A 14,277-nucleotide genomic window follows, 5' to 3' on the forward strand; every position below is an offset into this window, starting at 1 on the left:
AACTAAACTTGATTGGAAGCTCATTTTTTACTGATCTGAACAGAATTTTTTTTACTCACTGTTTTCCTCCAGTTTTTTTTAAAACTTTATTTTGGTTACTAAAAAGTACCTGAGTATACATTTTTTTTTTTCTCTTTCCTTTTTTGTTTTTTTTTCCTGGTTAATAATGCAGAACATTTCTCCACCACCATTTTTTCTTTCAATAACGGGTGACCCACCCATTCCTTGGTACAAATGGAAGAAAGTTTTTCTTACTTACATATGAGTTTGTGGAATTAATTTATCAGCGGATAGAAAGACATCACTACTACAACATTGTTTGGGTGCTGAAGGGCAAGACATTTTAGAGACTCTACCATCTATCAGGCACCCTGAAGGAGCGGACGGAGACTCTACCTTAAATGAGTTTGAGCTAACGTTACTTAAATTGGACAGGCATTACTTGCCTAAGATTTCTATTATACTTCAGAGGTATTACTTTGGGAAGTGCAAACAAGGTGATTCTGAGACTATTGAAGACTTTGTTACCAATCTGCGGAAATTAGCTGCACAGTGTAAATTTGGTGACAATTTGGATGAACCTATTCGCAATCAGTTCATGCTAGAATACAAGAGTAACAAAGTAAGGGAAGCTTTGTGGTCTAAAGGTGATACAACGTTGGAGGAAGTGTTAATTGTGCCTAAACAGATTGAACATTCTGAGTTTTATATTGTAGATCTAAAGAAGTCTAAGAATGTGGATACCACAATACATGTTTTAGATACTAGAACTAAATCTAAGCAAAACACTAATGTAAAGGGAAGATTACTGTGTTTCAGGTGCCATTCACCGTCGCACTTGGCAAATAACAAAGTTTGTCCAGCTATTAACGCTGTATGCAACAAATGCGGGAAAAGGGGTCACTTTGCTAAGGGTTGTAAGTCTCTGGAAAAGAAGGGTGTCAAAGTTAATGAAATTGAGTGTGCTGAGCGGGAGGAAGATGAACGCAGTTTAGTTCTTCAAATTGTTAATGATTTCAATTGCATTTCCAATCATTAATGTGTATACCCTTCAGATATAGTTGAGGTGGCTGGTGTCAACATCTCAATGATGATGGATTCTGGGCTAAGTTGACTCTTGTCTCAAAATCCGATTATGTTAAGCATTTTATGGGTAAAATAATTCTTCATGAACCCGATGTTACATCTTATGGTTATGGGGGTAAGCCCATTAAGCTAAAAGGCTACTTCAATGCGAACATTAATTTCAAGGGAAATAAAATTGTAGGCAAAGTTTATGTTCCTGTTATAGGGGATACAATTCTAAGCTGGCCTCATCAGAAGTTATTGGGAATCATATTAAATCAAAATTCTGTTCCGCAAGTAAAAGTGCAAGAGATTACAAATTTAGGTGAGGATTTGATGAGTGAATTCCCTAGTGTTTTCAATAATGAGGTGGGATGCATCAAAGGATATAAGCACCGTATTGTTCTGAAGAATAATTCTACTCCCAAAACATGTAAGGTTAGAAATATTCCGATTAGCGTGCAGGATAAGGTTAAAGCGGAATTCAGAGGCTGCTTTCTCAGGGCATAATTGAGAAGGTGGAAGCGGCAGAATGGATTGCGCCCATTGTGGTTTCTACGAAGAGCTCAGGTGAGATCAGATTGTGTGTGGAATCTTAACAAAGAAGTCGTTGAAGACAGATTTCCCCTGCCAAATTTATCCGAGATGGTTAGTTCTCTGGGAAATGCTAAGTTCTTCACTCTAGATCTTAGTTCTGCCTACCACCAGGTGCAGTTGTGTGAGGGAGTCCAAACCTCTTACTTCCTTCATTACGCCGTTTGGTGTATTCATGTTCAACAGGATGCCTTTTGGACTGTGTTCAGCAGCCTCTGTCTTTCAAAGGTTGATGGATGATATTTTAGGAGGCATTGAGGGCGTGACATTTTTCCAAGACAATGTTCTGATTTTCTCAGAAACATTTGAACAACATAAGAAATTAGTCAGAAAGGTGCTCAAAATATTTCAGTTGAAAGGCATTACGTTGAAAGGTGCTAAGTGTAGATTTTTCAAATCAGAGATATCGTATTTAGGTCATATCATATCAAAGGATGGTGTTAAATCTAAACAGGATTTGGTGATGTCTATTGTGAATTTAGCTGTCCCTGTGAATAAAAATGATGTTCAAGTTTTCTTGGGAATGTCAGAATTTTCTGCAAAGTTTATTCCTGACTTTGCTAATTTCTAAGAAGCAATTTCTGTCTCATGAGGATTTTCTTCATCATCCTTAAAGGAGCTACTTCAAGACCCCTCACCCCACATCAATCTAATCCACCCCAGCCCTATTAATCCGATTCAATCCACCCCCCAATCTATTCTAATCTACCACTCTACAATGCACACCACACCACTCCAGTCCACCCCAATCCAACCCAGTCCAATCTACTCCACAATTCAATCCACCTCACGTCAGTCCACCCCATGCTGTCCACACACTCCACTCAATCCACCCCACTCTACCTCAATCCAATCCACCCCACTCTGCTCCAATTCAATTCACCAGACTACCTCAATCCACTCCAACCCACTTCACTCTATTTTACCCACTGCACTCTACGACACTCTCTGCCACTTAACTCTACTCCCCTCAACTCTATGACACTCTACTCCCCCTACTGCACTCTACAACACTACTCCTTCACTCCATGACACTCAATGCCACTAACTTTAAGACATGCTGAACAGCAGCCACACTGGTGTACAACGGGGGAACCTGCTCATATTCACAGACTCTTGGAATTGTGCTTATATGACATCTTGGATATAGCAATTTGAGGTGTTTTAGTTTTTTTCCAGATATGCTGCTTTTTCAGTTTTTCCCATCTTGAGAGTACATCTAGGCTATTTTAGTTAATCTGATTAGCAACTCTCTTTGTGCAGTGAGATGGATATAATAGTTTTATTGTTGCTGTTTAAAGGTGAAATAGTACATTGTCAGTACCTTGCACTGCTTTGGAGTGCTGATACTTTAAGGTTACTGGGGCCGTCAAATTGATTAGAACAGGGGTCTCCAACCTAATGAGAGCTATTTTTGTTCCTCAAAAATCATCATGAGCTCCCAAAGTTATTAGTGTTGTACACTTGAGTAGAGTATGTTAGTGGCCACGCTATGCAAGATTAACAGCCATGATCACCTTAGTACGGGATTTCTAGGAGTAATGTAAAAAAGCTTAGTCAGTTGGAAATACCTCTACAAGGGTTATACACAACAGCCATGGCTGCAATGTCCCCTAGCACAAAGGGAATAATGTTAGTAATATGTCTCCCAATACTGCATGATTTATCATTCAAATATCAGCATGAAATGAATTTGTGAAAATATGGGTTCAGAAAATACACATATTTTCGCATCAGACACAGACTTTTCAATTTTGGTATGCACATATTAATTTAAACAAGCAAACATTTCTTATTTGGTATGCTGGGCTGCACACAGGAGAGCTACTCACAGGTAGCTGGAGAGCTGCCAGAAATTCATGAGCTTCTGGTTAGAGAACATTCATTTGGCTACCATGTGCGCTCTTATGCCTTGTACAATGATGCGCTGTGCTGAGCAAGGGGCAAGGCTGATGTCACTGTGTCACTCTGTTTAGATTTCTAATTTAGGGCTTTAGAGTGCTCTTTTGTTTGTTTTTTCAGAATCCAAGATCACCATCCTATATGATGCGTTACCTCTATGAACTCGCAAAATTAGGAAAAAGGTGATATCCCGCATTAACTCTTGATTGGAGTACTAATTAGTATTTTTTCACATTTAACGGAGCGCGACTGACATTGTAGAGTCTTTGTTGAAAGAGAGTGAAAATCTGTCACAGAGCATAGAGCATTTCCTTTGCATTACCTTCGCAGGGAAGGATCCATCCCAGGAGCGCAGTATGATAATAATGCAGTGGTTTTAATCTTTGTCTTGCAGAGCTCACTTCAGGCACTTTTGCTAGCACACAGCTAGTGTTCCTGTATCCTAACCCCAGGCGAGTTTGATCCTCATTAATGTTGCCAAGTGATTTAGATATATTGACAATACATCATTTTAGTTGGGGGTAATAAGATTCTCTTTACTTTCATGTTAGTACAGTGTTCATTTTATTTTATTTCAGATCTGGCAGTGAGAAAACTAACGATGTTCCATGCAGAGAGATTCAGTGCATACTCAGGATTTGGATATTTGGAGGTTTGGTGCCTAAAATGTGGCTCCCTTTGGGTTGTCATCAGTGCCTGATAAATGAAGACTTGATAACCAGATACCTTCATTGGGCCACTCATTCTGTTCTTCTATGAAACTTAGTTAAAACTATGTCTACCCCTGGTACATGATGCTTTATAACATGTGATTTTTTTCTAGATGTGTATTCAAACATACCAATAACGATGCAATATGTGATCACACCCTATGCTCATGCCTCAGCAATGCTGGAATCCGCGACAGGGCCCTGGACTGGGTCACATCCTTTCTCACCGGCAGAACCCAGAGAGTCCGCCTACCCCATTCCGCTCGGAGGCCATTGAAATCATCTGTTGCGTACCCCAGGGTTCATCCCTCAGCCCGACCCTCTTCAATGTCTACATGGCACTGCTCGCTAGCATCGCCCGATCCCACAACCTCAACATCATCTCATACACCGACGACACCCAGCTGATCCTCTGCCTCACCAAGGACTCTGCCAAGACCTACCTTCACGAAGGAATGAAGGGCAATGCCGAATGGATGAAGAGTAGCTGCCTCAAACTGAATTCTGACAAGACGGAAGTCCTCATCTTCAGCTCCACCCCCTCCGCATGGGATGGCTCCTGGTGGACTGCCACTCTGAGAACCACTCTGACTCCCACCGACCACGCACGCAACCTAGGATTCATCTTGGTGCCCTCACTGTCCATGACCCAGCGAGTCAACACCATCTCCTCCTCCTGCTTCAACACCCTATGCATGCTCCGAAAGATCTACAAACGGATACCCACCGAAACCAGAAGAACAGTCACCCAAGCTCTCGTAAGCAGCAAGCTGGACTATGGCAATGCCCTCTATGTATGAACCACGGCCAAACTCCAGAAGAGGCTGCAACGCAACCAGAATGCCTCTGCATGCCTCATCCTGGAGATCCCCCGCCACTGCCACATCACAGACCACCTGAAAAACCTGCACTGGCTCACAGTCAGCAAGAGAATCACCTTCAAACTCCTCACCCACGCTCACAAAGCATTGCACAACACCTGACCAGAATACCTCAACAGACGACTTTCCTTCTACACCCTGACCTGGCTTCACCACTCTGCCGACCTCGCCCTCGCAACCGTCCCACGCATCTGCAGAACTACAGCCGGCAGTAGATCATTCTCGCACCTCACCCCCAAAACGTGGAACACTCTTCCCACCCACCTGTGCCAGACCAAAGACCTCCTTACCTTCAGGAAACTTCTCAAGACCTGGCTGTTCAAGCAGTAGCAGCACCACCTCTTCACCCCCCCCTACCCTCCTCAGTGCCTTGAGACCCTCACGGTGAGTAGTGCGCTTTACAAATCCCTGATTGATTGATTCTGTATTGTTAATTGATTATTTGTGAGTTGTTTATTGAATATATGGTTAATGCCAGGGGCGGCTCCTGCAGAAGGGCTGAGGAGCGTTACCCTCATGCCAGCAGTGGCAGCTGCAAAACATTTCCACAAAAACTATAATAAGCTTTGTTTATTATCATTTTTTGGGAAAAGGGGCGGGGCCACAGGGGTGATGAGCAATGAGGGGGAGTGCTCAGCACTCCCTCTCAGAGCGCATGTATGTTTCGCTGGCCAAACACACATGCGCACAGGGCTCTCTCCAGCCCAGCAGCACAGTTGCCGGGCTGGAAAAAGCCTGCTCAGGCTCCCAGTCTACCTGGGAGCACCCTGGCTGGGCACTCCCAGCCAATCCTGACACTGCTGTGAGCAGCATCAGGATTGGCGCAGGGCAGGCTGGGAGCCTGTGCCTGCAGGAAGATGTGAGGAGCAGCGCTGTTCTTACAGCGGCGGCCCAGGTAAGTTTTTTTATTTTTTATTTTTCATTGAATTCCCCCCCCCCCTTCCTCCCTCTGGCCCACGCGCCACCCCGCCCGTTCACCGTCACGCGAGCTACGACTGGTTATTGCATTTTTAGATGGATGATGTTTAGTACTGGATTTAATTTGAATTTATATAAACATATTTGTGTTTCTATGTTGGATGCCTTTTTGGCAGTAGTTTGTATACATTATTTGTATCCTATGTGTAGGAAAGTACCCTCTTTCTTGACATGGTTTCCCCCATTTTCTACCTGTTGTCAATGTGTTTGACTGTGTTCACTGGGATCCTGCTAATCAGGACCCCAGTGATTATGCTCTCTCCCTTCCAACTTGGTAACTTAGGGGGTCTTTTTGACCTCAGCGGTCTTTTTTGAAGACCGCAGAGGGACCGACGTGCGGAAGACCGCCATTGGTGGCGGTTTGCCGCTCGGCCTATTATGACCGTTGGCAGCTCTCCGTCCTTTTACAGATGGAGAGCTGCCAACAGCCATACTGGCGGGAGGCGGGGAAGTGGAGGTTGCTCCACCTCAACCGCCACGCCAACAGAACACCGCCCAGCAAATCCCGTCCTGTGATTCACCATGGCGGTGTTCTGTTGGCGGTGTGGTGTAGGCGGAGCTGCCCCCATGGCTCCCGTCCCCTCCCGGAGGATTGCCGGACCAGGTAAGTCGATCGTCCATGAGGAGAGGGGGGTGGGAGGGTGTTGTGTGTTGTGTGGGTGCATGGGGGTTGTGCGTGTGTGTATGTAGAGGGGGTGTGTGAGTGCGTGTATGCCTGCGGGGGTGTGGTGTGTCTGGGAATGAGTGTGTGTATGTCTGTGGGTATGTCTGTATGGATGTGTGCGTGTATGTTTGAATGTGGGTGTGCATGTATGACTGTGTGTGGATGTAGGCATGTATGTCGGCGTGTGTGCGTGTAAGTATGTAGGTGGTGCCTGCGTGCGTGTCGTGTGGGTATGGGTGAAGTGATGTTGGGGGTTGGGTGGGGAGGGGGGCCCTGCCAACTTTGGGGGGTGGCAGGTGTGGTGGTGGGGTAGGGGAGGGAGTTGGGGTGGGGGAGAGCCCTATCAGTGCCAGGGAAGGAATTCCCTGGCAGTGATAGTGCTTACTGCCATGGATTTCATGGCGGTTCAAACCGCTGGAAATCCACGCCTGTAAGCTGGGTCCAAATACCGCCGGCGGTATAGTGACGGCCGCCGGGCTGGAGACCCACGTCTCCAGCCCGGCAGTCATCTCCGCCCTGGCTGGCGGAACGGAGAACCGGCGGATGACCATGGCGGTAACTGCCATGGTCATAATTCCACAGAGTAAGACAGCCAGCCTGTTGGCGGTCTTACCGCCGGTTCTCCGCCTTCCGCCAGGGTTGTAATCACTCCCTTAGTTACTTACACCCCACATTTGGCATACTGGTGCCCCCATGTAAGGCATTTGGATACCAGGGGATCCCCATGGGCTGCAGCACAAATTATGCCACCCATGGGAGCCCATGCAAAGTGTTCTGCAGGCCTGCCATTGCAGCCTGCGTGAAAAGGGTGCATGCACCCTTTTTCACAACAGGTCACTGCACCAGGTCACTGAAAGTCACCCCTATGGCAGGCCCTCCTAGCCGAGAGGGCAGGGTCTCTGCCTTGCTTAGGGTTCCCCTAGAACTCCCCTTGTGGACCTTGCTGTTCCTTGCTGGTCCCCTGAAGCTCCACCTTTGCATCACCACGACATCTGCCTTTGCCAAGGCTTGTTGGTGACTTTTCCACGTCACTGACAGACTGCAATTATTCATCTGGCGTGGGACGTCAACTGCATGTAAGCTCTAGGAACTCTTCACCTGCTCCAGGGCGGCATTCCTAACCATCTTCGTCCTACCGTTGACCAACTCCTGCATCCACAGCTGGGTGGGTAGCAGCTCCTACTCCTCCTGGACTCTTCCTTGACGTCTGGACTTGGTCCCCTTCTTCCACAGGTCTTCCTCTTCAGGAATCCACCGCTGGTTTCTTGGAGTCTTGTCTGGTGTTGCATTTTCTTCCTTTTGAGTGGTTTGGGGAAAATCTAGTAATTTACTCCTTTCCTCCTGGTCACTAGGGGGCACTGTGGTACTTACATTTGGGGTTTCCTAGTACCCTCAGCTTCACTCTACACATTCCACTTACATAGGTGGGGGGTCCTGTGTTCGCATTCCATTTTTTTAGACTATGGGCTCCCCCTAGGGTCACTATTGTCTAATTGCATTTGCACTTTCAATGCCTATTTCTGAGAACTAGTGTAAATATTTAGGCCCATATTTATCCTTTTTTATGCACAGCATTTGCGTCACTTTTTGACGCAAAAGCAGCTCAAACTTACAAAATACAATTATATTTTGTAAGTTTGTGCCGCTTTTGCTTCAAGAAGAGACGCAAATGTGGAGCAAAAAAAAGTATAAATATGAGTCTTAGGTGGTCATTACAACCCTGGCGGATGGTGTTAAAGCGGCGGTAAGACCGCCAACAGGCCGGCGGTAAAAAAATTGAAATTACGACTGTGGCGGAAACCGCCAACAAAGACAGCCACTTTAACACTCTGACCGCCACGGCAGTACAAACAAACAGCTTGGCGGTCACCGCCAACAGACAGCCGGGAGACAATGTACCGCCCACACTATTATGACAGACCAATCCGCCACCTTTTCCGGGGCGGATTCACCACGAATAAAAACACAGTGGAAACAGGAATTTCAAAGGGAAAACGCTCACCTCTACACACCCCATGAAGAACGAGGACACCATGGAACCGGAACTCCAAATTCTACCTGCGATAGTCTTCTTGTTCCTCTACCAGGAGCACGAACACCGGCTTAGAAGACCACAGTGAGTACTGCACCTATGACACAGGGGAGGGGGGAGGCAAAAAACAGGAACACACACACGCAACACCCCCACCCCCACCCTCACTCACTACAACACACACACACTAATACATGTTGATACATTACAGTTACAACCCCCAAGCCCCCCCCCGGAAGAATGCAAAGACAAAAGGAAATTATTGTAACGATTGTAATCCATTAAAATCCAGTACTCCAAAATATATATACACTATAAACAAATATATACACCAATAATACAATTCCAGGTATTGCACCATTTATAGTCCGTGGACCACTGGGCCCAAAATGCATGGGTGAGGCCCACACTCAATACCCGATTAAAACAGAGAGAACACTGCAGGGGCATCATAAATACAACAGGCACAGGGAAGGGGGGGCACCTCAGCCGGATGAGTGCACGACGCCAGATCCACGAGGGGGCTCAATGCCCACTGTTCAATCCTGGGTAGTGCAAAGCCACAGTCTCTCAAGTCTCTACAGTGGGTGGGTTGCCCACTGTTCAATCCTGGGGAGTGCAAAGCCACTGTCTCTCAAGTCTCTCCAGTGAGTGGGTTGCCCACTGTTCAATCCTGGGGAGTGCAAAGCCACAGTCTCTCAAGTCTCTACAGTGGGTGGGTTGCCCACTGTTCAATCCTGGGGAGTGCAAAGCCACAGTCTCTCAAGTCTCTCCAGTGGGTGGGTTGCCCACTGCTTTATCCTGGGGAGTGCAAAGCCACAGTCTCTCAAGTCTCTACAGTTGGTGGTTTGCCCACTGCCATATCCTGGGGAGTGCAAAGCCACAGTCTCTCAAGTGGATAACAGTCTCCACTGGTTCTGGAGAGGGACTGGTGCCCAGAGTGCTTCATCCTGTGAAGGACAGAGGTAGTGGATGGATCTCTCCACTGGTTCTGGAGGGGGACTGGTGCCCAGGGTGCTTCATCCTGTGAAGGACAGAGGTAGTGGATGACAGTCTCCACTGGCTCTGGAGGGGGACTGGTGCCCAAAGTGCATCACTCACCCCATGACGGACCCAGTTGCGTCAGTGCCCCTGCCGCTCATGGGCTAGCGGTGCTTCAGATGGCGGTGCCCTGTTCAGCGGTGCTTGTGATGGCGGTGCCCTGTTCAGCGGTGCTTGAGTTGGCGGTGCCCTGTTCAGCGGTGCTTTGAGTTGGCTTATTTACCTCTTTGTCTGGAGGACCGTAGAGTAGCGTGTACTGGGGAAGGACCCGATCAACAAGCTTCTCCAACTCCTCTGATGTGAAGGCAGGGGCCCTTTCCCAAGACGCACGAGCCATTGTCTCTCCCAGACTGAGGTCACAGCAGCACTTGCAGTGTAGGTCCTCTCCTGTCGAAGATCAGGTATCGAGTGTCTGAAGTAATAGAAAATGGCGGTCACGTCTGCTGCGGTCACGTCCGCGGCGGTGTGTACCATCACCGCCGACGTACATCGTCATTGGCTCCTGGGAGCCATAGGGTCCAATGTTAACCAATGCAGCATTGCGCCGCGGTCTCCGACCGCCTACCGCGACGGTGTACAATGCCAGCGCAGTTACCTCACATCCCTTTGTCCCACTTTAGAGGTCAGGCAGCCCCCATTTCAGGGGCCCACATTGCCTCATTTTCAACTGCGTCACACATACCTGTGAGGCCCTCAGGATGCAGAATCGCCAAGACCTGCTCCTCCCATGTTGTTAGTTGTGGGGGAGGACGTGGGGGTCCACCGCCAGTCCGCTGAACCGCCAGGTGGTGTCTTGAGACCACGGAACGCACATTCCCCCATAGGTCGTTCCACCTTTTCCTGTTGTCCTCCCGATTTCTTGGGTGTTGTCCCACTGCGTTGACCCTGTCCACTATTCTTCGCCATAGCTCCATCTTCCTTGCAATTGAGGTGTGCTGCACCTCTGCTCCGAATAGCTGTGGCTCTACCCCGACGATTTCCTCCACCATGACCCTGAGCTCCTCCTCCGAGAACCTGGGGTGTCTTTGCTGTGCCGTGGTGTAGGTGATGTGTGGGGTGGAGTGTGTGGTGATAAGTGCGGTGATATGTAGTGGTGTATTGTGTGAGGTGCGTGGAGGTTGTGTGGGTGATGGTGTTATGTGCCTGTGGATGCTGTTGTACTTGCTGGTGGTGTCTCTCTCTGGCCTTCTTTCTGTATTTAGTGTCGTGGGGGTATGTGGGTGATATGGGTGTGTGTTTTATATTGTAATGGGTGTGTGGGAGTGGTGTGTGTATGTGTGTCAGGTGTGTGTATTTTGAATCATCCAATGTGGGGATGTTTTGTAAGAGTGTGCGTATTTTGAGCGCGGCGGTGTGTACCGCCAATGGAATACCGCGGTTGAAAGACCACCGCATGGATTCGTGTGTCGTGATAGTGTGGGCGTATTTCTGTTGGCGTGACGGTGGAGGTTTTGTTTTCGCCAGTTTATCACTGACCTTTGGTGTGGAGGAATTGTGTGGGTGTCTGAATTTTGGCGGATTCCGAGATGTGGGTCATAATAGCTGTGACGGAATTCCGCGGCGGTGTGTTGGCGGTCTTCTGCACGGCGGTAAGCGGCTTTTACCGCCAATGTTGTAATGAGGGCCTCAGTGTGTTTACTTAACTCCTAACGGAGGGTTGCCTGTTTAGTGTTTTGGTACTGTGTTACTGTAGTAAAGACCCTGTATTTTCGTAACAGTGAGTGTTTTCTGTGTGTAAGTGCTGTGTGACTACAGTGGTATTGCATGAGCTTTGCATGTCTCCTAGATAAGCCTTGGCTGCTCATCAACAGCTTCCCCTGGAGAGCCTGGCTTCTAGACACTGCCTACACTACACTGATAGGGGATACCTGGACCTGGTGTAAGGTGTAAGTACCTTAGGAACCCAGCACACACCTAGACAGCTTCCTACACTTCTTTAAACAGCCCTGAAGAAGAGACCTTTATATTCTATGGAACTCGTAATACGGCTGGTGGTATATCCGTCACTTTACCGTCACTTTTGGGACAGATTAACACCTCCTCCAAAGTTGTAATAATCCCCCTTGTCTTGAAACATGTGTTGGCTGAGTGGTTGTAATAGTAAATTTTGAAAAATAAAGAAGCAATTGGAACAAGCTATTGTGATGAACAAGTTATTTTCTCAGACCATCCAAATGTTTTTATACTAAGTTGTCACGTACACTGGTTGGGTACCAGTGTTTTGAGAAGCATCACAGGGCAGATACCTGAAGCCCTAATTGCATCCATTTATATTTACTGGAGCAAAGGACCCAGCTGTCTGTATAAATGGTTTACGTTGTATGAAAATGTTGAAAAACCTTGATAAAAGAGAGGCATTGGTCAGTAGAATGTTTTGGGGTTATGTCCAGTAGTCCTAATACAAATAACAAATCTAAAAGTCTTAAGGAGTTATTCATTAAATTGGAACATATTCAGAAAAAGAGTCCACCAAATGGTGAGACTCCATGACTTTAGGGAAATATTTAGAAGTTAACCGTATACCAAAAGGATTACATATCAATATATTCCCTACTGTTGAAGACATGGATGAGGAGAGAGCAGATATATGGGAAGCCAAACTCAATCAGACCTTCAGAGATTTGATGGAAATGCTAATGACATTTTCTGATGCACAAAGTCACGTATTACTAAAGGAGATAAAGAAAATTAAAAAGGAAATAGAGGATCTAAACCAGGTGGAAAATACAGTTAAGAATTATGAAAGTTTAAAAACAATTATGGACAAATACGTAGATGAACTACAGAAGAGGATAAAATGCATATGGGATGAGAAAGATTATGTAAATGCCAGGGTATGTACCTATGTTAAGAAATGTGATGATACTATGCTTAGGACTGTTCCAACACAATAGCACAAAAGAGGATATTACTACTGTGAGTAGTACTTCTAGTTTAGCACATAGTAGTAGTTAATCCGATATAAATAACATATTAACTTCCAGGCAACCTAATGATTCCAGGTCATCCTCTTTTTTAAGAAGCTCAGAAGAATGAGAAAACTACAAATCGAAACAAGTGGGCGTGACTTAGAAAGAGAAATGCACAGAAAAGAAAAAGAGGACAGAAGGGTGGAAGATCAAGAAACCAATGTAGAAAGCAAGGACAGAGAGGTAGTCAGGACCAAGTACCAGAGAATGAAAGAATCCAAGAAATAGAGAACATAGTTGTGAATCTTTCGGATAGAATTTGACGGAACCAGAATTTGCTGTCTTGAATCAGGGAATATGTTTTGCTCCTTCTTATAACTATAAAGATCTTTTGGTCAAAGTGGATCTGGAGAAATCTGTTCGTCAACTTAAGCTCAAATTTTTTTTCTTGATGGACCCAAAAAGAAAGAGACTATACATAAAGAAAAAGATGTTAGTCATATTTCCATTAATCAACTGTTTGACATTGCTTTAGATATGAGATTGGACAAGGAACAGTAACGTGACATTGAGGGTTTAGCGTCACAATTACAAATTGATACTGACTGCTGTACTTCCAGTAGCTTAAAGCCCAAACCAAATTGTATTTCCCAACTAAGGCTAACAATGTGATGGATGTTTTTTACCTGTGCATAATGACTAGATGCAATTCGAATTTGAATAATTATGAGTTTAAAGCATTATATGATCTCAGAAATGATAAAACAATTATCACCAGGGACAAAGCCAACAAAGGGGGAATGTTGTGATAATGAATTACAAAGATTAAGATCATGAAGGCACATTGTCAGCTGAGAGACAGATCTAATCATGCCAGAGCTGATGCAGTAGAATTGGAAAAATCTAAAGTTTTAATTAAAAGTTAATTGAGAAGCTATGTCTATAATCAACTATTGGATACTGAAGAGTGTAACTACTTATGGGTTGAGAATGCCAAAACCCTGGTAATATATTTTTTGCCCAAGATCCATAAAGGTGGTACAATACCCCCAAGACGCTCTAACATTGCTGGCATAGCTGGGTTGACTGAACACATCTCTGAGTATATTGACATGTTCCTTGATCCTTTTCTTAGAACTTTACCAACATACATTAAGGATATGCAGGATTTTTATTTACAAAATGAATGTCATCACGTGGGATCCTGATTTGTATAGGTGACCATGGATGCAAATTGTTTATTCACTAGTATTGAACACCGATTTGAACTGGAAGCCATCAGGTATTTTCTGCACACCAAGTCAGCCAGTTTCTTCCAATGTTCATGCATGCTTCTTGACCTTGTAGAAACACTACTTACTAGTAACTTTTTCTTGTACAAATCAAAAATGATCTTTAACATTGTACGTGCTATCCTCCATTCCCATTGCCTTTCATTTTAATTCTGTCTCATTCAGCTGCAAGTTTCTCATGTCTGCTACTCAAGCTTCCCTCCAAAATG

The sequence above is a fragment of the Pleurodeles waltl genome, chromosome 12 (assembly GCF_031143425.1).
Source record: "Pleurodeles waltl isolate 20211129_DDA chromosome 12, aPleWal1.hap1.20221129, whole genome shotgun sequence".
Lineage (NCBI taxonomy): Eukaryota > Metazoa > Chordata > Amphibia > Caudata > Salamandridae > Pleurodeles > Pleurodeles waltl.